A 26,835-nucleotide genomic window follows, 5' to 3' on the forward strand; every position below is an offset into this window, starting at 1 on the left:
CACCATTCTCCTCTGTTTCTATGAGTTTGACTATTTTACACACTTTGTATAAGTGGAAGCATGCAGGGTTTGCCTTTCTATGATTGATTTATCCCACTTATTAGCATTGTGTCCTTAAGCTGCAGACGGAGAGATCCCCTTCTGTGAGGCTGAATGACACACTGCATGTGTGGGCCGTATGAATGACACTCACTGCGTGTGTGGACCGTAGGAATGACGCTCACTGCGTGTGTGGACCGTAGGAATGACACTCTGCGTGTGTGGACCGTAGGAATGACACTCACTGCGTGTGTGGACCGTAGGAATGACACTCACTGCGTGTGTGGGCCGTATGAATGACACTCACTGCGTGTGTGGGCCGTATGAATGACACTCACTGCGTGTGTGGACCGTAGGAATGACACTCTGCGTGTGTGGACCGTATGAATGACACTCTGCGTGTGCGGACCGTAGGAATGACACTCACTGCGTGTGTGGGCTGTATGAATGACACTCACTGCGTGTGTGGACCATAGGAATGACACTCTGCGTGTGTGGGCCGTATGAATGACACTCACTGCGTGTGTGGACCGTAGGAATGACACTCACTGCGTGTGTGGACCGTAGGAATGACACTCACTGCGTGTGTGGGCTGTATGAATGACACTCACTGCGTGTGTGGACCATAGGAATGACACTCACTGCGTGTGTGGGCTGTATGAATGACACTCACTGCGTGTGTGGACCGTAGGAATGACACTCACTGCGTGTGTGGACCATATGAATGACACTCTGCGTGTGTGGGCCGTATGAATGACACTCACTGCGTGTGTGGACCGTAGGAATGACACTCACTGCGTGTGTGGGCCGTATGAATGACACTCTGCGTGTGTGGGCCGTAGGAATGACACTCACTGCGTGTGTGGACTGTAGGAATGACGCTCACTGCGTGTGTGGACCGTAGGAATGACACTCTGCGTGTGTGGACCGTAGGAATGACACTCACTGCATGTGTGGACCATAGGAATGACACTCACTGCGTGTGTGGGCCGTATGAATGACACTCACTGCGTGTGTGGGCCGTATGAATGACACTCACTGCGTGTGTGGACCGTAGGAATGACACTCTGCGTGTGTGGACCGTATGAATGACACTCTGCGTGTGCGGACCGTAGGAATGACACTCACTGCGTGTGTGGGCCGTATGAATGACACTCACTGCGTGTGTGGACCGTAGGAATGACACTCACTGCGTGTGTGGGCCGTATGAATGACACTCTGCGTGTGTGGACCGTAGGAATGACACTCACTGCGTGTGTGGACCATATGAATGACACTCTGCGTGTGTGGACCATATGAATGACACTCTGCGTGTGTGGACCGTAGGAATGACGCTCACTGCGTGTGTGGACCGTAGGAATGACACTCACTGCGTGTGTGGACCGTATGAATGACACTCACTGTGTGTGTGGACCATAGGAATGACACTCATTGCGTGTGTGGACCGTATGAATGACACTCACTGTGTGTGTGGACCATAGGAATGACACTCATTGCGTGTGTGGGCTGTATGAATGACACTCACTGTGTGTGTGGACTGTATGAATGACACTCACTGCGTGTGTGGGCTGTATGAATGACACTCACTGCATGTGTGGGCTGTATGAATGACACTCACTGTGTGTGTGGACTGTATGAATGACACTCACTGCGTGTGTGGACTGTATGAATGACACTCACTGCATGTGTGGGCTGTATGAATGACACTCACTGCGTGTGTGGGCTGTATGAATGACACTCACTGTGTGTGTGGACTGTATGAATGACACTCACTGCGTGTGTGGACCGTAGGAATGACACTCACTGCGTGTGTGGACTGTATGAATGACACTCACTGCGTGTGTGGACCATATGAATGACACTCTGCGTGTGTGGACCATAGGAATGACACTCACTGCGAGTGGACCATATGAATGACACTCACTGCATGTGGACCATATGAATGACACTCACTGAGTGTGGACCGTATGAATGACACTCACTGCATGTGGACCGTATGAATGACACTCACTGCGTGTGTGGACCATGTTTTCTTTACCCATCACCCACCAGTGGGCTTCTAGGTTGTCTCCACGTCCTGGCTGCTGTGAATAATGATAAATAAACATGAGAGTGAAAGTATTATTTCAAGAATCTAACTTCAATTATTTTGGATAAATACTCAAAAGTAGGACCGCTTCATCATATGTTAATTATATTTTTAAATTTTTTAAGTATTCAAAAATCCCAACTCAACATAGATTAAAGACAAATGTAAGACCTGAAATTGAAAACTCCTAGAAGAAAACATAGGGAAAAAGTATCATGACATTAGACTTGGCAATGATTTTCTGGGTATGATCCAAAAAATGCAGCTAGCAAAAGCAAAAAATAGATAAGCGGGACTACATCAAATTAAAGTGTATTTGCATAGCCAAAGAAAACAATTAACAGAATGAAAAGGCAGCCTTAAGAAAAGAAGAAAATAATTATAAACTATGTATCAGATAGGGGCTTATCCCAAAATGTATAAAGAATACCTTCAACTCAGTAGTTAAAAAAAGAAAGAAAGAAAGAAAGAACCAAATTGAAAAATAGACAAGGACCTGAATAGACATTTCTCCAAAGAAAACAAACAAATGGCCAACAGGTATAGGGAGAGATGAACAAAGTCACTCTTTAGGAGGGCAAAACCTCCTGACAGATCAGAAACAGAAAAGAAGAGGAAACAGAACCAAGAGAAAATTTTTCTCACTTTCTTTTCTTTGGAAGAACAATTTGAAAACTTGGAAAGAATTTGGGGTAACAGTTTGTCTCTATCCTTTGAGTTAGAACTTGGAAATGGGAGAAAGCAGATAGAGGTTGTTGAAAACTAAGGTGTTTTTTTCCCCCTGACTCTTAGTATGACTTGCAGAAAGCAGTCTCAGAAAAGAGATGGCTGAAATTTTAGAGTAAGCAGGTAATTAGACTTGATGCTCACAGAGAATGGGCTGAGAGAAGCAGGTGCAAGACTTTTAGCAGGGGCATTACATAGCCATCAGTAAGGAAAATGTGACTGCATTGTGATGAATTCAGTTGACAGGATAATGCTTTCGAGTAGTTCATGAGCTATTGAAAAGAAAGTCAAATTTGTTTACCTTTGCACAGTGATACTATAATAAATAATTAGGAAAAAATATCTTATTCTCCATCCTCCCCCACCTTTCATAGACACAAACTCAGAAGGGACATCAGTTGGGCAGGCAATGTCACCATGAGGGTAGCTTTCCAAAGCAATTAAAGCAGAGAGGGCCAAAGGACTGATAGAAAACATATCCAAGAGACAACAAGTGCCAAGATCAAAAGAAGAAAAGCTGAAGTGGATGTCAGATTCAACAGTGGCAGTCACAAAATAGCATGAGGGAGAAAAGCCCAGATGTCCAGGAACTAATGATATACAGGAACAAAATCAGGAGTGAGGGGTGAGTGGGCACAAGGGAATATTCATTTAACAAGTATAAAGCAGCTACGTGTTATGTGTCAGGCAACATCACAGATGCTGAGGACTCAGTACTGAGCAACACCTGGTGCTCATCCTCAAAGAACTTATGGTCTAGTTGGGAAGGTAGCACATACATAGGCCATTACACACAGAGTGTATGTCTTATGGGAGCACACAAACATGGTACCTAACTCAGTCTGGGGAGTCAGAGTAGATGTCCAGAGTGTGTAAGATCAAGGTCTATATGTCAATGATGAGTTCAATTGAGCAGGCAAGATGGTTTGTCAGGGAGAAGAAGGGTAAGGCAAAGGAAGAAGCAGAAGGAGAACAGAAGAGCAGCATTCCAGGCCAGGGGCAGCAAATGCAAAGGCTTGGGATCAGCAACAAATGTGGCTTCCCTGGTGGCTCAGATGCTAAAGAATCTGCCTGCAATGTGGGATCCCTGGAGAAGGGAATGGCAACCCACTACAGCATTCTTGTTTGGAGAATTCCATGAACAGAGAAGCCTGGCAGGCTAAAATCCATGGAGTCATAAACAGTCCGACACAACTGAGCAACTAACACTCAGGATCAGTAATGAATACAAGAGACACAAAGAATTTGGGAACGCAAAATGAGAGGTGACACTGTTGTTGTTTGTTTTAGTCCCTGGGTTGTGTCTGACTCTTTTGCAACCCCAGAGGAGACCATCAGGCTCCTCTGCCCATGGGATTTCTCAGGCAACAATACTGGAGTGGGTTGCTATTTCCTCCTCCAGGGGATCTTCTCAACCCAGAGATCAAACCTGTGTCTCCTGCATTGGTAGGCAGATTCTTTACCACTGAGCCACTAGGGAAGTTAAGCTGATGGTAGACAGCAGTAAAAACTATACCATGTTGAGTTTGGACTTTATCCTGGTGGCAAAAGGAAGCTTCTGCATTTCAGGAACAGATAGTAGACTTCAGGAAAGTGAGACTGAAGGTCAAGGTAACAGTAGGGAGCTTCGGCAGTAAGACAGACAAGAGATGATAGTGAGCAGAACTAGGATATTGGTACTGGGCATGGAGAGAAGTGGATGGATTCTGAGATATACAGAAGAGAGCAGAGAGGACTTCTTCAGTGACTGGATGTAAGATTCAGGGAGCTCCTAGATTTAGAGTTGGGTAAGGGACCAGCACTTTTTCTATAAATAAGGACAGAAAGATCTTAGCTCCAAATTCTAGGGACTTGTGTGTCCAGCCTACTGTGTAAAGACAAAGTCTAGGAGGACTCCTGGTTCTCTGAACAAAGCTTCTTATTGTGGAGAGGGAACATCAGAGGAAGACTGGGGATGCTCTGCTCTGATCTGTGACAACAACCTCTGAGAGCTGGATGACAAAGGGGCAGGCACAAATGCGGGCCTTTCAGAGGCACACCAGGCCCTGGGCTCAGCTGCAGGGGGGCTGTGCAAAAAGCTTGCCATTTCAAAGGAGCTCTACGGCACATCATTTTGTTATATAAAGACTATTTTTATATTTCAAGGACTATACATCAGATTAAGCTTCTAAAACCTAATAATGGCAGGGAGTAAAAAATTGAATATGGCAGAGTCTAAGAGGAAAAGACTGCTTGTCAAGCCCCGTACCAGTGTCCTAATGGGCTCCAGTATATTTTATGAGTAGCAAACATGAAGTAATCATTTTGGAGATTGCTTATTTATTAGAAGCATACTTACTTTAGACATTATTCAGTCAAGATATCCAACTGACATTATGATTTTCCATTATTTTTGTAAGATAAAAATATAAAGAATTTTTCCTAGTCATACCTATAAACATTTTATACTGTAAGACATCTACAGATTATAAAAAAATATTGCAGTCACTCTGACACTCAATATCACATCCAAAGATGTTGACTTTATACTTAACATATAAATACACCTAAGAATGTTGGAGTGGAATAACACTGTGGATTTTGAAAAACACAATTTAAATGGAAAAGAATAACTTGGTTTTAAGAGCCACTTGGCACTGCTCACTAGTATTAAGAATCCACATAAAAATTGAAATCTAATGTTAATAGCACTTTTTAAAATCTGAAAATTACATCTTGATATTTGATACATTTGAAATAACTGAATTTGTTCTGAGCATTTCTGGCATGTAATCCAATCTATCTTTCTGTAAAATACTGTTTAATCCCCCTTCAGAATTTAATCCTTCCAAAATAGACTTTTGCTTTCTATCTTAAGAAAAATACAATACACAAATTTCATATCAAATGGTTTAATATATGTGTTAAAATTGAAATCATGTTCTATATTAAGTACACACTAAACTCTTCACATGATACAATCTATAATTTCTCTCTCTCTCTCTCTCTATATATATATATATGTATATATATATATACATATACACATATATATATGTATATATATATATATATACACACATACATATTTGTGTGTGTGTGTGTGTGTATAGACACACACAAATTGAGCTTCCCTGGTAGCTCAACAGTAAAGCATTCACCTGCAAAGCAGGAGACCATCTGCAATGCAGGAGACCATCTACAATGCAAGAGATGAGGGTTCGTTCTTTGCATTAGGAAGATCCCTTGGAGGAGGAATTAGCAATCCACTCCATTTTCTTGCCTGGGAAACCCCCTGAACAGAGAAACCTGATGGGCTATAGTCCATGGGTTCACAAGAGTCAGACATGACTTAGCAACTAAACAACTGCCACCACCATATATACGTATAAGTGAAGTGAAATCATTCAGTCATGTCCGACTCTTTGCGACCCCGTGGAGCCACCAGGCTCCTCCATCCACGGGTTTCCCAGGCAAGATTACTGGAGTGGGTTGCCATTTCCCTCTCCAGGGAATCTTCCCAACCCAGGGATCAAACCCAGGTCTCCTACATTGTAGACAGACGCTTTACCATCTGAGCCACCAGGGAAGTCTTACACACACACAAATTGGACTTCCGTGGTGGCTCAAATGTGGCTCAAATGGTAAAGAATTTGCCTGCAATGCAGGAGACCCAGGTTTGATCCCTGGGTCAGGATGATCCTTGGAGAAGGAAATGAGAAACCACTTCAGTATTCTTGCCAGGAGAATCCCATGGACAGAGGAGCCTGAAGGTAACCTCAACAAAAGTACCTTCAGGAAAGACACTTAGGGATAAATGGGGCTAATCATAAGCAGTGTGGCAGGAGATGACTGCCCCACCACACACACACATACCCAGTGTTCTTGAAGAGTAGAAATGATCTCCTGTGAGAATATGTCACAGTGAGAATATGTCAGCCCTGTGCTAAAAAGATTCAGCTTTGCAATGACTGGTCCATCAGGATCAGTCAGGTAGAGACTCTTATAGGGCCAAACACTGAGTTGAGACTTTGCATATTTATATAACAATAAAGCAACATGAGTTTGAAGGCTGAAAAAAATTACAGTGCTTCTGAAAGAACGAATATTTGTTATAATGCACAAGCATTGAAAAAAAAAATGTTGATGCAACACACTCAACAAGGCAAAAGGAGATGAGGAGACTGGATGGCTAAATTGATTCTTCACTTACCTGGCTGCCTGAGTTGGAAAGCTCCATCACTAAGAAACATTTGGGAGAAAAGACAGACCAAGATGTCAGAAATAAAGGCCAGATGAGAGAAGGTAGAGAATGGGCATGAAGCATGTTGGAGGAAACTAACTTGGCAATAAGCTGGTTTGTGTAAGAGGTGATAATTGAATATCTACATGGTTTATCAGGTGAGGTAAATACAAACAAATCCTAGGACCAATAAATATGAATTAATGTAAGCAGTGGGAGTCCACACAGCAATAATTTGAAAAGAAAATTTGGTATGGGGTAATGGAATCACAATAGGCTCTAAATTGGGATTGGCAGCTGAGAGACAGAACCTAACCTTCTAGGAGGTTCCTGAGCCTTTTTAGTTGGGTGTCAGGAGTCAGCCAAGGAGGCCAGTGTTTTGAAGAAAAAAGACTTTCATAATAGATACAATTAGAGTCAGGTAAAAAAATAGGAGTCAGGAAAACTGGGATCCTGTCTCAGTTTTATAATGTGTAAAATGGAGAAATTCTGATATTCATACATGTGCATACCTTAATTAACCATACCACAAGTAATACAGGTTAATAAAAATAGGATTAATACCAAATCTCATCAGATTCTCTTATGTACCCTGAGCCCCTCACTTCACCTTATCACACCCCAATGATATTACCAAACTCTAGAGACTCTACTCAAAACAGTGTTAGTCACTCAGCAGTGTCTGACTCTTTGTGAGCCTACTGACTGTAGCCCATCAGGCTCCTCTGTCCATGGATTCTCCAGGCAAGAACTGGAGAGGATAGCTATTCCCTTCTCCAGGTGAACTTCCCATTCCAGATGTTGAACCCAGGTCTCCTGCATTGCAGATGGCTTCTTCCCATTTAAGCCACCAGGGAAGCCTCTACCTCTGAAATGCCTCTCAAATAAATCTATTTCCCATGCCTCACTACTGCTCCTCTACTTGTCTCTCATAGTTTTTCATTAGCCTTAGGTCTTTCCCCACTCAATCTAATTTGCACACTGACCCTAAAGTTCCTTTTCTAAACTATATATCTCACCACGTTCCATTCCTTTCATCAAAATCTTTCAACAATTCCCCAGTGGTAATTTTCAACATTCTTTCCAGCCAATGGACATGACAGATAAAATTGAAGTCCACAATTCCATGGATAGTGCCCAAATTTGAAAAATCTGAAAATATTTCTTAGGGAAGTGAAACAAATTTTATAGCATAGTTTAGATAGGTTTGGGATTGCTTACTCCTTGGAAGGAAAGTTATGACCAATCTAGAAAGCATATTAAAAAGCAGAGACATTACTTTGCCAACAAAGGTCCAGTCTAGTCAAGGCTAGGGTTTTTCCAGTGATCATGTATGGATGTGAGAGTAGGACTGTGAAGAAAGCTGAGTCCCCAAAAATTGATGCTTTTGAACTGTGGTGTTGGCGAAGACTCTTGAGAGTCCCTTGGATTGCAAGATCCAACCAGTCCATCCTAAAGGAGCTCAGTCCTGGGTGTTCATTGGAAGGACTGATGCTGAAGCTGAAACTCCAGTACTTTGGCCACCTCATGCAAAGAATTGACTGATTGGAAAAGACCCTGATGCTGGCAGGGACTGGGGGCAGGAGAAGGGGACGACAGAGGATGAGATGGCTGGATGGCATCAGACTCTATGTGCATGAGTTTGAGTAAACTCCGGGAGTTTGTGATGGACAGGGAGGCCTGGCATCCTGCAATTCATGGGGTTGCAAAGAGTTGGACACGACTGAATGACTGAACTGAACTGAACTGAGCATTCACAGAAGCATATTACAAGTGTTTGAGTAATAAATGGGATCATTAATAATCCATTTGTGTATTCATTCAACAAGTACCTATGAATGCCTTCTATGTGGAAAGCATTCCTCTGGTGATGCAGTAGTAAACCAGGCAGGCAAACCTCACATTCAAGGAGCTATGGAAAAGGAGATAGACTTTGAAATGTTGAATAAATGGTTACTTATTTTAATATAATAGTTTACATCATAGTTGTTAAAAGCACTGTGAAGGAGAAGCATAACAGGTTAGGACCCTCCCCCACCCCATCTCAGCAGATTCACCCGATGTCATGGTATTTTATTTCTATTTTTTAATTAATTTATTTATTTTAATTGGAAGCTAATTACTTTACAGTATTGTGGTGGTTTTTGCCATGCATCGACATGAATCAACCATGCCACGGGTGCACATGTGTTCCCCATCCAGAACACCCCTCCCACCTCCCTCCCAATCCAATCCCCCAGGGTCATCCCAGTGCACCAGCCCTGAGCACCCTGTCTCATGCATTGGACCTGGACCAGTAATCCGCTTCACATATAATATACGCATTTCAATGCTACCCTTTCAAATCATCCCACCCTCGCCTTCTCCCACAGAGTCCAAAAGACTGTTCTTTATATCTGTGTCTCTTTTGCTGTCTTGCATATAGGGTCATCATTACCATCTTTCTAAATTCCATATATATGCGTTAACATACTGTATTGGTGTTTTTCTTTCTGACTTACTTCACTCTGTATAATAGGCTCCAATTTCATCCCACCTCATTAGAACCGATTCACATGCATTCTTTTTAATAGCTGAGTAATATTCCATTGTGTATATATACCACCACTTTCCTGTCCGTTCATCTGCTGATGGACATCTAGATGGCTTCCATGTCCTGGCTATTGTAAACAGTGTTTCAATGAACATTGGGGTACATGTGTCTCTTTCAATTCTGGTTTCCTCAGTATGTATGCCCAGGAGTGGGATTGCTGAGTCGTTTGACTGTTCTATTTCCAGTTTTTAAAGGAATCTCCACATGTTTCCATAATGGCTGTACTAGTTTGCATTCCCACCAACAGTGTAAGAGGGTTCCTCTTTCTCTGCACCCTCTCCAACATTTATTGTTTGTAGACTTTTTGATAGCAGCCATTCTGACTGGAGTGAGATGGTGCCTCATTGTGGTTTTGATTTGCATTTCTCTGATAATGAGAGATGTTGAGCATCTTTTCATGTGTTTGTTAGCCATCTGTATGTCTTCTTTGGAGAAATGTCTGTTTAGTCCTTTGGCCCATTTTTTAATTGGGTCATTTATTTTTCTGGAATTGAGCTGCAGGAGTTGTTTGTATATTTTTGAAATTAATTCTTTGTCAGTTGCTTTATTTGCTATTATTTTCTCCCATTCTGAAGGCTGCTTTTCACCTTGCCTATAGTTTCCTTCATTGTGCAAAAGCTGTTAAGTTTAATTAGGTCCCATTTGTTTATTTTTGCTTTTATTTCCAACATTCTGGGAGGTGGGTCATAGAGGATCTTGCTGTGATTTATGTCAGAGAGTGTTTTGCCTAGGTTTTCCTCTAGGAGTTTTATAGTTTCTGGTCTTACATTTAGATCTTTAATCCATTTTGAGCTTATTTTTGTGTATGGTGTTAGAAAGTGTTCTAGTTTCATTCTTTTACAAGTAGTTGACCAGTTTTTCCAGCACCACTTGTTGAAGAGATTGTCTTTTCTCCATTGTATATTCTTGCATCCTTTATCAAAGATAAGGTGTCCATAGGTGCATGGATTTATCTCTGGGTTTTCTATTTTGTTCCATTGATCTATATTTCTTTGTGCCAGTACCATACTGTCTTGATGACTGTAGCTTTGTAGTATAGTCTGAAGTCAAGCAGGTTGATTCCTCCAGTTCCATTCTTCTTTCTGAAGATTGCTTTGGTTATTCGAGGTTTTTTGTATTTCCATACAAATTGTGAAATTATTTGTTCTAGTTCTCTGAAAAATATTCTTGGTAGCTTGATAGGGAGTGCATTGAATCTATTGATTGCTTTGGGTAGTATACTCATTTTCACTATATTGATTCTTCTGATCCATGAACATGGTATATTTCTCCATCTATTTGTGTCCTCTTTGATTTCTTTCATCAGTGTTTTATAGTTTTCTATATATAGGTCTTTTGTTACTTTAGATAGATTTATTCCTAAATTTCGGAGAAGGCAATGGCACCCCACTTCAGTACTCTTGCCTGGAAAATCCCATGGACAGAGGAGCCTAGTATGCTGTGGTCCATGGGTCCCTAAGAGTCGGACACAGCTGAGCGACTTCACTTTCATTTTTCACTTTCACGCATTGGAGAAGGAAATGGCACCCCGCTCTAGTGTTCTTGCCTGGAAAATCCCAGGGACGGGGGAGCCTGGTGGGCTGCCATCTACGGAGTCACACAGAGTCAGACACGACCCAAGTAACAGCAGCAGCAGCTTAGCAGCAGTGCTCCTAAGTTCTTTATTCTTTTCATTGCAATGGTGAATGGAATTGTTTCCTTAATTTCTCTTTCTGTTTTCTCATTGTTAGTGTATAGGAATGCAAGGGATTTCTGTGTGTTAATTTTATATCCTGCAACTTTACTATATTCATTGATTAGCTCTAGTAATTTTCTGGTGGAGTCTTTAAGGTTTTCTATGTAGAGGATCATGTCATCTGCAAACAGTGAGGGTTTTACTTCTTTTCCAATCTGGTTTCCTTTTATTTCTTTTTTCTTCTCTGATTGCTGTGGCTAAAAGTTCCAAAACTATGTTGAATAGTGGTGGTGAGAGTGGGCACCCTAGTGTTGTTCCTGACTTTAGGGAAAATGTTTTTAATTTTTCTCCATTAAGGATAATGCTTGTTGTGGTATCATATGTGGCTTTCATTATGTTAAGGTATGTTCCTTCTATTCCTGCTTTCTTGAGGGTTTTTATCATAAATGGATGTTGAATTTTGTCAAAGGTTTTCTCTGCATCTATTGAGATAATCATATGGTTTTTATCTTTCACTTTGTTAATGTGGTGTATCACATTGATTGATTTGCAGATATTAAAGAATCCTTGCATCCCTGGGATAAAGCCCACTTGGTCATGATGTATGATCTTTTTAATATGTTGTTGGCTTCTGTTTGCTAGAATTTTGTTAAGGATTTTTGCATCTATGTTCATCAGTGATATTGGCCTGTAGTTTTCTTTTTTTTTGTGGTATCTTTGTCTGGTTTTGGTATTAGGGTGATAGTGGCCTCATAGAATGAGTTTGGAAGTTTACCTTCCTCTGAAATTTTCTGGAAGAGTTTGAGTAGGATGGGTGCTAGCTTTTCTCTAAATTTTTGGTAGAATTCAGCTGTGAAGCCATCTGGTCCTGGGCTTTTGTTTGCTGGAAGATTTCTGATTACAGTTTCGATTTCTGTGCTTGTGATGGGTCTGTTAAGATTTTCTATTTCTTCCTGGTTCAGTTTTGGGAAGTTATACTTTTCTAAGAATTTGTCCATTTTTTCCAAGTGATGACATGATATTTTAATGGAGATATGAAGTATGTGTAGGAGTAAGTCCTGGCAGGTGAAAGAACTTGGGTAAGAGTTCCCAAGAAGTTTGGAATTTAGACAAGTGTGATTGCAGCCTAGTGAGAGAGAAAATGTCTTAAAATGTAAGACAGAGAGGCAGGAAGATTTCTGGAGTGAGCAGCAGTTGAATTATGGTATATTATGACTGAAATAAATAAGACTAGAAAAGGATCATGGAGAAAGCAATGGCACCCCACTCCAGTACTCTTGCCTGGAAAATCCCATGGATGGAGGAGCCTGGTGGGCTGTGGTCCATGGGGTCGTGAAGAGTCAGACACGACTGAGCAACTTCACTTTCACTTTTCACTTTCATGCACTGGAGAAGGAAATGGCAACCCACTCCAGTGTTCTTGCCTGGAGAATCCCAGGGACAGGGGAGCCTGATGGGCTGCCATCTATGGGGTCGCACAGAGTTGGACATGACTGAAGTGACTTAACAGCAGCAGAAAAGGACCAGATTTGGAGGCTGTTGGAGGATGGAGAGACATCAGTCTTTGAGTTTAGTTTAGGGCATACTAAGTTTCAGGAAACTGAGATATGCAAGTGGAGATGTCAAGTAGGAATGGAACTCAGAAGAGACACAAAATTCCACTATATATAGGTAATTAGGTTTCATTAGACTCAAGATGGCATTTAAAGTCATCTTAATTTACAGAGGAAATGAACACAAAAGGAGAAGAGGGTCAATACCTGAGCCATAGAGATTCTAACATTAAAAGATGAAGAGCAAAGGATTAGTTTCCATATAGGATTGCAAAACTAAAGAGTCAGAAAATAACACACTATGGAAGGCAGGTCAGTTCAGTTCAGTCACTCAGTAGTGTCTGAGTCTTCGAGACCCCATGGACTGCAGCATGCCAGGCTTTCCTGTCCATCACCAACTCCTGGAGCTTGCTCAACTCATGTCCATCGAGTTGGTGATGCCATCCAACAATCTCATCCTCCATTGTCCCCTTCTCCTCCTGCCTTCAATCTTTCCCAGCATCAGGGTGTTTTCTAGTGGGTCGGCTCTTTGCATCAGGTGGCCAAAATATTGGGGTTTCAGCCTCAGCATCAGTCCCACCAATGTATATTCAGTATTGATTTCCTTTAGGATTGGCTGGTTTGATCTCCAGTCATTGATGGAAGGCAAAGGAAGTTGATTCAAGAAGTAGGGAGTAGTTCACTGTATCAAAAGTAACAAGCGGTCATATGGGGTGAAAACCATATTGTATCCATTGAACTGATTATCTCTTTCCTCCATAAAGCTATTACCCAAAACTGTACTGTCAAGTTAAAAGTTAACCAGAAGCAAACTCAACTGACCTCACACCCCCAGAGGACTGCAAGGAAAAACCTTGGGGTTGAGAAGAAGAGCAGCAGAAAAAATAAAAGGTTATTCATGGGAGATTGGAAATGCACTGCCCACCCAGAAAATGCACAATTTCCTTATATATGAGGTTATGACAATTATTTATAGAGGTTCTTTGAGGCCTAAAATAAAGGTAAATTCCTCCAGCAAAAATTTGCACTTGTTTGATTCTAATGCTTTTGGCACAATGATTTTAAAGTAAAATTACAACTTTGGGTTTTTCTATTTTGGGTTTTATTGGACAACTCAGGATTAAAAGCAGTTTCAAGGGACATATAAAGTAAATAATATGACCTTATATATCTGAAATAAACAAAAGAGAATTTGTAGGAATGGAAAACATAATATTTTTTAAAGTTATTCAAAGGATTAGCAACAGATAAGATATAGCTGAAGAGAGATTTGGTGAGTTGGAAAATGGTTCAGAATGCAAGAGAGAAAAGCAAAGAAATTATGAAAAAGAGGTTAAAATGACAACACTGAGAAATTTAACATTAAGTATGATAGTAATTCTAGAAGGAGAGTAGAGGCATAATAAAAAGATATAGTATTTGAAGAAATAATTCTTTACCAAAACTAATGAAAGACAATAATTCCCAGATTTAAGAAGTTCAAGCAGAATAATTTTTTAATGATTCATATCTAGCAACAAAATAATTAACACTAACATATTAAAGATATAAAGAAGATCTTAAAAGTGACCAGGTTGACTTCAAAAGATAGACATGGACAGAAATCAAATTTTCCACAACAATAATGAAAGCCAAAAAAAATTGTTTAATAATATTAATATTATTAATACACTGAAAAAACAAAACTGCCAAAGGGAACTTCTCTATCAGTGACTTAGATACTTCTAGACAAGCAAAAAGAGATACTAGCCACTTCAAGGCCATTTACTGAAGGAAATTCTAAATTACTTTAGGATTTTAGGAGACAGTGACCCCAGACAGAAAGTTTGAGATAGAAGATGAAATAGAAAACACATAGGACTATATTTTTTTAATAAATCTAAATGAACAACAACTGCTTTAAAACAATAATAGTACTGTTTTATAAGGTTAAACATCAGAATTAAATTACACAAAATAAAAGTATAAAAATGTTGCATGAGGGAAATAAAGTTAAATTATTCAAAGCCTTTTAAAATTATCTCTGAGAAAGTTAAAGTTATTGATTAAATTTAGATTTTGGTTTTCTTTAGTTTTGAAGGTAATCACTAAGTAATAGACACAGTATTCAGCTTCTAAACGAATTGAGGAGAAAATGTAATGAGAAGAAAATTTAATGATAAAGAAAGTAAGCAAGGAGAGAGGAAAAAAACCTAAAAGCAATAAGCAAATAGAATATATAAGATGCAAACCCAGATACATTATTAAACAACTGACCATATAGTCAGTGCAACTGACTAATTGATATAGTTACGACTGTCAGATAAAAAGAGAATGTCTAAAACATATAGATATGGAACAATTGTAAATAAAGGAATGGTGAAATATACCAGGCAAGTATTTTTTTAAGTTTCTATTTATCAAGGAAAAGATAACAGGAAAAAGCATCACAAAATAGGGAGGATCCCTTCATAATAATAAGTGGTACAATTCACCAGGGAGATAAAATAACTTTAAATGTGCCTGCAACTAATGCCATAACCTCAATATATGATTTAAAAATTATAGAACACAAAAGAAATTGCAAAATTCATGATTATATAAGACATATGGCAATAGTACTTTTCCAAATATGGATGCAACAATTCAATTATCCCACATCAAGAGGTAGAGCCCATTTATCCAGGCCCTTGAGTCTGGGTGGGCCCTGTCCCTGCTTTGATCAATAGAATATGTGGAAGTGATGCTATGTTCATTTGGGGCATAGCCCTTAACCAGCTGAGCAGTTTCCACTTCTTTTCTCCTGCATTGTCTATACTGATAGACTCAGGAGAAGGCAAAAGAGAAAGAGAGAGAAGAGGAGGGGAGGAATAAGAATGTGGAGAAAGTGTGTGCAAGGAAACCTGTCTAAAAGTCTAGCTGTCATGGTAACAGAAAAACGGAGTCAGGCCCAGAGGAAGGTGTGGAAGTGTAGAGGAGGTCTGTGGGGTTTGTTTGGTTTGGTTTGGTTCCAGATGAGTGCTGTTGGATGTGTTTGAAATGTCTGAGTACTGTCAAGAAGGATCCAGAAAAACATAGAAGGTGGAGAGACAGGGAAAGATTTTACCTAAGAATTGACACCATTCAAGGAGGCAAAAGTAGGTAAGAGTAAGGGACTCATGGAGGGAGAATTGTTTCCCTGTGACCAGGAGAGCCTTTAAGTCTCCCTTGGCCTGAGTAAACTCAAGACCATTTTCTTCCTCCCTTTTCTTAGAGCACTTACTTCATAAAATTTGCATTTATAAATTCTTTCTGTGATTTTTGAGATGTAAATTTTCTACTACCCATCAATGTCTTTCTCAAGGACCTGGGAGCCATCATCTTGAAATGTAATCATCAAGAAAGACAGGGTCACTATATCCCAGTCTCAGTGGGAGGATAGGAGCCTAACTTAAGTACCAATCAGCAAACACCACCAGTCTAATCACATTGCCCAACCTCTTCCTTAATATCCTCCAATATTTTTCCAACAGCTTACCCCAGTACTTAAAAATCGTCCCTTTCTGTTTCAACAGAGTTGAATTCAATCTTTCCCCCCTATTGTAATATCTTGAATAAAATCTTCCCTGCTGTTTTTAAGGAGTGTCTGATGCAGTTTATCTTTGACACATGTAACAAGAAAGGAGAAACAATGGATACAAAGGGTTTGCAAACACAACTTCAGGAATTTGAAGTTCCCTGAAATAAATAGTCTTAATTAGCATCATAAATATGAGGCAGGGTTGCCTACTGAGAAGGAAAGAGTGCAAAAGCTGTCAGAGGCTAGAGGAAATTAAAGATGGTCTGACACAGTCATTGTGGAGAAATGAAGGAGCAAACTGACCAGAGAAATGCAGTGAGGATGCTGAAGACTATCCAAGGCCCAGATGAGACCAGTAGCCAAGAATGTATGATGATACGACTGCGACAGGTACCATTTTGTAATGAACAACTAAATTCAGCTAATTTAAATGGACTTTTGAACGTCATCACTAAACCTTATTCATGATTTTTTCCTCAGACTTAGTCTCCTTGTATAACATTTGGACACTTCAGCAGAGTGAAAATAAACCACATTTACCAAAATACACCAAATCTTCATGTTTTAAATTCTTTCTTGCTCTTCTAAGAGGAAGTCCAGTATGTCCTCATGAACTCCCTCACTGAATATTCCACCAAACCCCCAAGGATTTTGCACGTAACCCATGTGAGCCGCTTTTTCTGAGAATTCTGGGGGTGGGCTTGGGAATTGTCTGAGATTTAATCACCGCTTTCTAACAGCCCCTGGCTCTTCTGCACCAGTTTCTGCTGCTCCTGCTACCCTTCTGTTCCATTGGCTGCAGTTAGCCTTCAATGCAGAAGGCAGGTTTTACCTGGTCTTACCTAAGTGTTAGGACTGTTTGTGTCTCCCTCTCCTCCAATCACGTTGAAGCTATAGTTTTCAAATGTGACTTTATTTCAAGATAGGACCTATGAGGAGTGTGTGCATGCATGCTAAGTCACTTCAGTTGTGACTCTTTGTGGCCCTATGGACCATATCCCACCAGGTCTCTCTGTCCATAGGATTCTCCAGGCAAGAAAACTGGAGTGGGTTGCCATGTCCTCCTCCAGGGGATCTTCCCGAGGATCAAGCCTGTGTCTCTTACATCTTCTGCATTGAAAGGCAGGTTCTTTACTACCAGTACCACCTGGGAAGCTCCCCCTCACATTCACCAGCTATAGAAAATCACTTGAAATGAGACGGCTTTATTAGGAAAGAGAAACAGACCAAGTGGGTCTGATATCACTGTAAATTTTAGTCATCTCTTATGTTCTTTTCATTTTCCAAGAGCAACAGTTTGTATTATGAGAATGCAAACTATTTAATTCAGCTTCTCTTTGGGTAGTCCCCTCTTACAGAAGTTCCTTGTGGTTAGCGTCTCATGTTGGGACTGCCTTCTCATTAAAGCAGGATATGTGTTGACCAATCAATGTTAATAAAATCTGCAGCAAGATCACAGCCGGAGAGCACAAAACTACAAATACCTGGTGTGCATATGACCTCTAACAGTCAAGAATGGTGCAATAGCTGTTCCACACATTCTATGCATGTTGCATTAAATCAGCTCTAGGTTTTAGCTATGATTCCTATTAAACTAAAAATAATACCTGAGCCTTAAAATGTGGGCTATATGAACCACTGAGTACAGAGGTGAACTTTAAGGAATCTTTTCCTGGGTTTGTTTCATCTGGGTCAGAAGTTGCAGCCCATAGCTCCCAGGCCAGATTCAGCCTGCTGCCATGATTGTTTTTATTTAAAAAAAAAAAAAAACTTGAATAATGGCAATAGAATAGTTTTAAAGTACAAAATTGCATCTAAAAGATATACTGTAGCTCTATTTCGCTTTCTAAATAGGTTCATCTATCATATTTTAGATTCCATATATATGCATTAATATATGATATTTGTTTTTCTCTTTCTGACTTCATTTTGTATGTCAGTCTCTAGGCCCATCCACATCTCTGCAAATGGCATAATTTCATTCCTTTTTACAGTTAAGTAATATCCCATTGTATATATTTACATAGTTAAATAAGGTTAAAATTTAAAAAACAACAACAATAACAATTGTTGAGAGGGTTTTGAAAATATTAAGGGAAATTCACTTTATCTTCTAAGTGTGATGACTTATATCTGGGACATCAATCTGTAATCATCCATTTTCCATTCATTCATGAAATATTTAGTATGTGTCTGGTGCTGGAAATAATGAAAATAAAAATAACTCAGATAATATCCATTCACCAGGTGCTCATAGATGGGCATAATACAGCTTTATTGCTAAATGCAACCAGATCTGTTTTTCCAAATGTATGGGCTTCCCTGATGGTTCAGCAGTAAAGAATCTCCCTTCAAAGCAGGAGACATGGGTAGATGCAGGTTCAATCCCTGGCTCAGGAAGATCCCCTAGAGAAGAAAATAGCAACCCACTTCAGTATTCTTGCCTGGGAAATCCATGGACAGAGGAGACTGGCAGGCTACAGACCATGGGGTGACAAAAGAGTCAGACATGACTGGCGAATGAGCATGTACTTATCTTTAATAAAACAAAAGATGAAAGAAAAAAAATGATATTCTGGATTTTGTGTTTCTTTTGAAAATAAAGACTGGAGTCTCTATTTGGTCATGTACCTGTCTATGTGGGTCATGTGTGTGTCTTGGTTGAGAGTGGAGCAGAAACCTCTCCTTTGGCCCAGGCTGCAGCCCCACTGGCCCACTTCACTCATGCATAGTTCTTACTTGGGACTTGTGTGCTTTTGTCTTTGTAATCCCTGGTCCAGAGTCAGTGCAACCAACAGTAGCATCAAAGCTTTGGTAAGAAGCGTGAAAAACATGGGTGAAAAACAGGAGAGGGCAAAAAGTGCCAGAATGCAAGATATTAAGGTTTGACACTTCCCAGAGATCATCCTTCTTATTATTCCTGCTTGTTTCAAGGTGAGAAGCTGAGACTTGCCTCCCCCTAGAGATGGCACTTACAGAGCCTCGTCCCCTGCAGCCACCCTGTCAGCAACTGTTTTAAACTCACCTTCTAGCTTCTGATTCAGAAGGCAAAAAGATCTCTTGAACACACTTCACAAAACAATTCTGAGCACAAGCATTCAGAAATATTAGACAAGAAGCATTTACTCACTTTCTACAGACTCTGGATTTTTATTTATTTGTTTAATTGTTTTCTGAACAGTCACATAGCCTGCATATCAAGACAAGAATTTGTATGAGAAAATTTCCCATGTGCACTCCTCCAAAATGAAATTTTTAGAACCTTCCCTGACATGCTGCACACTTAGTTGCTCAATCATGTCCAACTCTTTGTAGTCCACCAGGCTCCTCTGTCCATGGAATTTTTCAGGCCAGAATACTGGAGTGCGTTGCCATTTCCTCCTCCAGGGGATCTTAGGAATCAAAAGAGTCTCCTGCGTCTCCTGTATTGCAGGCAAATTCTGTACCCGCTGCTGCTGCTGCTGCTAAGTCACTTCAGTCGTATCCGACTCTATGCGACTCCATAGATGGCATTCCATTTCCTTCTCCAATGCAGGAAAGTGAAAAGTGAAAGTGAAGTCGCTCAGTCGTGTCCGACTCTTCGCGACCCCATGAACTGCAGCCTACCAGGTTTCTCCGTCCATGGGATTTTTCAGGCAAGAGTACTGGAGTGGGTTGCCACTGGCTTCTCCATTACCTGCTGAGAGATAGCTAAATAAATTCAACGCAGATTAATTTGGGGATATGTATTCCAGGGTAAATAAGAAAGCAGTTTCATTTTATTACAAAGGATTAGCACCTTTCAATTCAATTGAAATCTCCCAAAGAATTCAAAATGGTTTATAGATTAACTCTCCCTTCCATAGCATCTAGATGAAATGACCTCTAGTTTATGTGGCTCTCAAAGTGAAATTTAAGAATTGCTATGACTACTACACGAAGGCTTTATTTTTATAAAGCTAAAAATAGTATAAAAATTATTTCAGTAATATTTTTAAGTCTCCAGAGTAGATACCAAATGTCCATTTCTCTCATTTCCCACCTTTTCTCACACTTTCCCAGTGTGGGGAAAAAAGCAAACAGGTGAGTAACAGACATAGTCAGGCAAGAAGAGAGTAACAGTGAGCAAAAGATAATTACAGAGAGAAAGTCAGAGCCCGGGACATGGGAAGGAGGGTCAGGAAGAAGGGTACAAGAGGAGGGAGAGAGACATCACCAGAGCAATGAGACAGGGCCAATGTTTTCTCTAGACTTTCCAAAATCCAGGGTCAAGGAGAAATAAGACATGCAAGTCACCCAGTTCCCGCTCTGCTCTGTCTGGGTTATCATGGCAGGTCTTGAAATATTAGTTCTCTGGGTTGTCAAGTCTCAATGCAACTCTACCATTAGTAGAGTTAGGGAGAGTGATTACATGGATAAATTTAGTGCATTAAATACTGTTAAGCCTCTCTGCAAATTCCGTAGCCAGAACTGTTTATGAAGAACTGAATTAACTAATTTTAGTTTTATTCTTACTCTCCTGATTAAGTCTCAATCTGGGCAAATGAGGTGAGTTACTTTGCCAGATGTAAAGGCATTCTCACTTAGGAATTGTCCCTTATAGGGTAGATCTATCAGACAGGGCTTTCATGGAAAAGTTCAATTTATCCAGAAAAACCATTCTCTAGTGATACAAGAAGTCCATTCTTTGGTCAAAGACAAATACATAGCTGGATTTTCTAGCCTGGATCTCCAGATGGGTAATGCTAAGGAAACTAAAAAAGCCCAAATGATAGGTTGCATTCTGTTATACTCCATGGGGAAAACTGTACACAGTCTATAGATACTAATCACTCTGTGTCTGTGATCATATATATATATGGTGTGACATCTCTGATGGTCTCAGACATGTCACAGTGAGCCAGCTCACACATTGTGTGCTCCTCAATACAGCCACGTGTGGTACTGGGACGCTCCCCTGTTAACCAAGCACAGACAGCACCCCCCCTGAGCACCAAGTCATGGTGAGGGTTGATGGCTGACGATGGGAAGCAACTCACATTGTGAATCAAGGAGCAGAAGGGGCAGCATTCACCCTCTGGAAGAGAAGCTCCTGCCCAAGAAAGTCATTTTAAGCTAAGCACCAGAAGATCCCCTGGAGAAGGAGATGGCAAACCACTCCAGTATTTTTGCCTGAAGAATCTCATGGACAGAGAGGCCTGATGGGCTATAGTCCATGGGGTTACAGAGTCCAACATGACTGAAGGGACTTAGCACGCATGCAACCATCAGAAAACAGAAGATGACTGACCAACACGAAAATATGCAGAATGTATTCCAATTATTCACAAACTATGTACAGGTAACAAAGGCCCCCTTGTTCCAAACCTCGGGGCCAAAACGTTTTAAAACTCAGAATTGTATGTATTTCAGAGAGGAACTGAAGTGCCTATTTGTTGTTGTTGTTTAGTTGCTCAGTCATGTCTGACTCTTTGTGACCCCATTAACTGTAGCCTGCCAGGCTCATCTGTCAGTGGGATTTTCTAGGCAAGAATACTGAAGTGGGTTGCCATTCCCTTCCCAGGGGATCTTTCCGACCCAGGGATTGAACCTGAGCCTCCTGTGGCTCCTGCACTGCAGGAGGATTCTTTGCTGCTGAGCCACCGGGAAAGCCCAAAGTGCATATATTACATATCAAACAATCCCCCACCAAGGTCTGAAGTGGGACTCAGAAATCAAACACATCAGTGTTTCTGCAGCAAAATATGTGAATATTTACACGAAGGGGGATACCTAAATAACCTAAATTCCCTCTGTGAGGTTAGGTCTGGTTTTACCTTCAAATAAGTTAGGAAAAAGGCTTTCAGTTTTTTGAGCTTTTTGAAAATGGATGTAAAAGATTGTGGGCCTGTATGCTTTCCTTCACCATAAATTACTAGTTTAGGGATAAAGATGTGACAGACTCTACCTCTGGTACCTTTATTGCTACTACACTTCCATGATTTGCTTCCAAACCTACTCTGCCACTCTGAAAGAACCTCTGATTGTACTATACTTTAATGTACTGAAGCCACAAATTCATTTATCCAATTAGAGTAAATGACTGCTTTTACTGAACACCTACTATGGGTCCACCTGACATTAGAAACACACCACAAATAGTGACTCAGCTATTCTATTAAGTGACTCTGGAGCCTAAAGCCACACATTCCTAAATTCTAGACTTCCTAGTTTACAAAGGCAATTGGGGGGAAAAAAGGAAATATTTACATTTACACCTTCTACTCAAAGAATTCTGACGGTGAAATCTATTTTTAATTAGTATTTTTGAGCCATCTAAGAAAACATCACTGCTGAACAAGTTTATGTGAAAGTAATCTTGAGCAGCAAGTAATACTTTAAAAATGCCTGGGATTTAAAAAATCCTTTTAATTGTTATTATCGAGACATAGGCTCTTTCCTTTCTAGGAAAAGTTTTTATAAAACAACAAAGCTCTAATTCAAACAATTTAACGTTTACTTATTATCCAAGCAAATGATAGCAAAAGATTTATTATGTAACACAAGTTAAAACTTAGTTCAATTAATTTGAAAACAGAAAAATTACTACCTTATGAGGCATAGATTTAATTTGACACGCTGGAATCAGTGATTGCTATTTAAAAACCTGCTTTAACTGTTTTGTTTTTATTCTAGGGCAATGTTTCCAATATTCTATCTTTGTGGAATGGCTGTATTTTACCTTTAAGTATTAAAATGGTCATCCAAAGGATTTTAAGCAGTCTTCCAGATTCAGAACTCCTCTGATTTGATAAGGACAAGCCAGAGAATAATTTGAATAGGAAATTTGAAAGATGGGAGCATAATACAAGATCATGTCAAAACAGAAAAATAACACTAGTGATATAATTTGGCATTAAAATAAAGGATATGAAAACCATGGCTCTGGACTTATGGAAAATCAATCCAATATTTTTAGTTTTGAGCCAATACCATGTCTGAAACAAAGCTTTTAGCCATATTGGAGTATGATTTACACCTTCACAATTTTCTGTATCTTATACCAGCAACCTATAGGAAAATCCAACCCATGAGTTACAAGCAGACAATCTAGGTCTTCCATTTGACATGAGAGAATTTGATGAATAAAACTGTTGTGAATTTTACATTTCTTACAAATCTTGTTGATTCGGGGATTGAATAATAGTACAAAGCTTTAAGTCAGCTGCTAAAGCATGTATAAGATTAGAACAATCTGATATGTTGCATGCTATAGAGAAATAGGTAAAAAATTACACATGCTAGGACAGAATTTGTCCCCATATGAAACACTAAAACTAAGTGCAATTGAACTCTACCAACCACATACAGCTGGACAGAAAACTGTGGGGATGTCAGGGCATGCATTTGTCAGGCAGCACACTTACTACCTGGGCTGCTAATGCCAGGAGAGGTAAGAACCATGGGTTTGATCCTCGGTCTGGAAGATCCCCTAGAGAAAGGCATGGCAGTCCACTCCATAATTCTTGCCTGGAAAATTCCATAGACATAGGACCATGGCAGACTATGGTCCATGGCGTCTCAAAGACACGGACACGACTGAGCACACACCCACAACACAACCACACTTACTGCAATTCATATAACAGGCTCGTTGGATATTTGACTATACAGGGAAGTCAAGCTCCCACAGCAAACATGTCATAATGAAAAATTCATGGTCCCTAGAAAGAGCTAGAAACCTTAAGTTTGCTCTATCACTAACAATTGAATATACAGTACTTATTGAAACAGCACCTTACTTTTAAGAGATGATTCTGCTTCAATCAAATTATCCCCATATCTAAAGCTGTATTTTGGGTATCTTCTTCCAAATGTTAGAACTTTTAAAAAATTGTTTACTCAAAAATTCCATCTGCTTAGATACACTGTTCTTTCGAGAGTTTTATTATTGCTAGTACAATGCTTATCAGACAATGGAAAGCTGACTTCTATGTTCTGTTAACTGACAGCCTTGTTAAGTACAACATAAAGCATTTGAGATATTTCAAAAATATCTATTAATGTAGTTATTTCAGTACATATCTAATATATACTGAAACAATTCCTGGCTGAAGAACCTGGTGAATCCTGTATCTTTGTGTCCCACCTGTAGGATATATAGTCAAAATATTATAGGTTCTACCCTTTGAAATTTTCAAAAGTGGTCACTTTATAAACAGATAAGATTTTATATAAAAATTTACTGATAAAATATATAGTTACCTACTTCAGAATGAGGAAACTAAAAACAACTAGCTAGAATTAAATTCTTAAAGTGTTTAATCCTCATTTCCCAATTTTGTGGCATATAATTAGGAGGGCAAAAGCAATATAAATCCAACTTTTCTTATCTTGTTTCAGCCCTCCAATAGTCTAGTCCCTTCCTGGAGGCAAAACCTGCTCAGAAATATGATCAAAGGGCACTTGACCCTTGCGGTACTGTTTCTTATTCCTGAGCATAGTGATATCCTTGGATAGAGACCAAAATGGCCCAAGTAATTTTCTTACGAAAGTAATTTCTTTTTACCTCATCAGCGGTGAAATTTGTACATGTTTGGGAGGTGAACAGAAAGAAAAAAAATTGGACCTCTAACTCTAGTTGAGTAAAATACCTTGTGAGAATTAGCCAAATAACTCAAGTAAAAAGTGTGGTTTCATTTTTGCATGAGTCAGCAACCAGAGCCAGAGTGGAAAACGGAATTTAATCTTTCAAGTTTGAAATTCAACGCTTCTACAGATTCCAGCCTTACATCCCAGCACCCTGCTTGACATTTATTACAGGGCTGAAGGAGAAATATTCTTCTTTGTGAATTTCATACCTTCCAGCCTCCTTTTTGACAATTCCAACCTAACACTTCTTAAAAGCATAGACTACTTTTTGTGTACCCAAAATACTGTCTGGACTTCTTTTCCTTGAGCAGTGTTGACATCCAGTGGAGACATAGGATAATTACAGGTGTCTCAAAATCCCCAAGGACTATACCTTAGAACAGATATACATGGTTTGAGACAGTTGATATACACTGCGGCAACAAAAATTCATTTTTTGCAGGCACACAACTGAAATAGAATGAAAGGAACAATAGTTTAAAGTGCAAAGGTGGATGAGGAAACTTTTGTGACCTGCACTGTTAGGAAAAAAGTTCTTGGCTGGCTATGAGAGCAAATTGAACATCAAAACTGAAAACTTTTTCTATGCAAAAAGCACCATTAAAAGATTAAAAAACAGACTATAGATTGGGAGAAAATATTTGCAAATCACATATTTGACAAAAAAAAAAAATCAGAGTATATAAAGAACTCTCAGGACTCAGCTGTACAAATCTGCTTCTACGCAGGGTCAAGAAACAGAGTCTGGACTTACCTTCTTGGTTAAAATAACCCAAATTGAATGCAAAAAATATATGGCACAATGGTTTTTAAGATACCAGACATCAGGCAATAAAGAATAGTGATAACAAGAGAAAGGAAATGAGTAAGCAAGTCTTAGGATTTCCCAGTCTACTGCCTTGGGAACATTTCCATTACACAGTGCAGGAAGGGAAAGCCCAGGCAGAATCCAGAGAAATTCCTGAGTTGAGGAGGAGCTGAAAGTCTGAGGAGGTAAAGGCAGCTCGATTTCACAAGACAGGATCAAAGACAGAGTCTGTCTTATTTATCTTTATTGTTATTCTTCATTGTATTCCCAGCTACTCACTTGAGGACTGGCACATACTAAGCATTCAAAGATGGACCATAAAGAAGGCTGAGCACCAAAGAACTGATGCTTTTGAACTGTGGTGCTGAAGAAGACTCTTGAGAGTCTCTTGAACAACAAGGAGATCAAACCAGTCAATCCTACAGAAAATCAACACTGAATACACATTGGAAGCACTGATGCTAAAGCTGAAGTTCCAATACTTTGGCCACCTGATACAAAAAGCCTACTCTTTGGAAAAGACCCTGCTGCTGGGAAAGACTGAGGGCAGGAGGAGAAGGGGGTGACAGAGGATGAGATGGTTGGATGGCATCATAGACTCAATGGAAATGAGTTTGAGCAAACTCCCAGATACAGTGAAGGACAGGGAGGCCTGACACGCTTAAGGTCGTGGGGTGCAAAGAGTCAGACACGACTTAGCAACTGAACAACAACAGCAACAGAGCATTCAAAAGATATTGAATAGATTAATGGATGGATGGATGGATGGATGGATAGATGGATGGATGGATGGATGAAGAGGTCAATAAACAGGTGCTAAGGAAAATAGTTCCCAAGTGAGAGCAAGTTTTGAAGGCAAGATTTATGAATGAAATGAAGGAAACATTTCCCCACGGTTGGAAAGACAAGCTAATGTATACTAACTGTTAAAATCCTAATCTAATCTTCATTGGCCTGAGTCTGTGTGTATTCAGCAGTTACC

This window comes from Odocoileus virginianus, chromosome 24 (assembly GCF_023699985.2).
Source record: "Odocoileus virginianus isolate 20LAN1187 ecotype Illinois chromosome 24, Ovbor_1.2, whole genome shotgun sequence".
Lineage (NCBI taxonomy): Eukaryota > Metazoa > Chordata > Mammalia > Artiodactyla > Cervidae > Odocoileus > Odocoileus virginianus.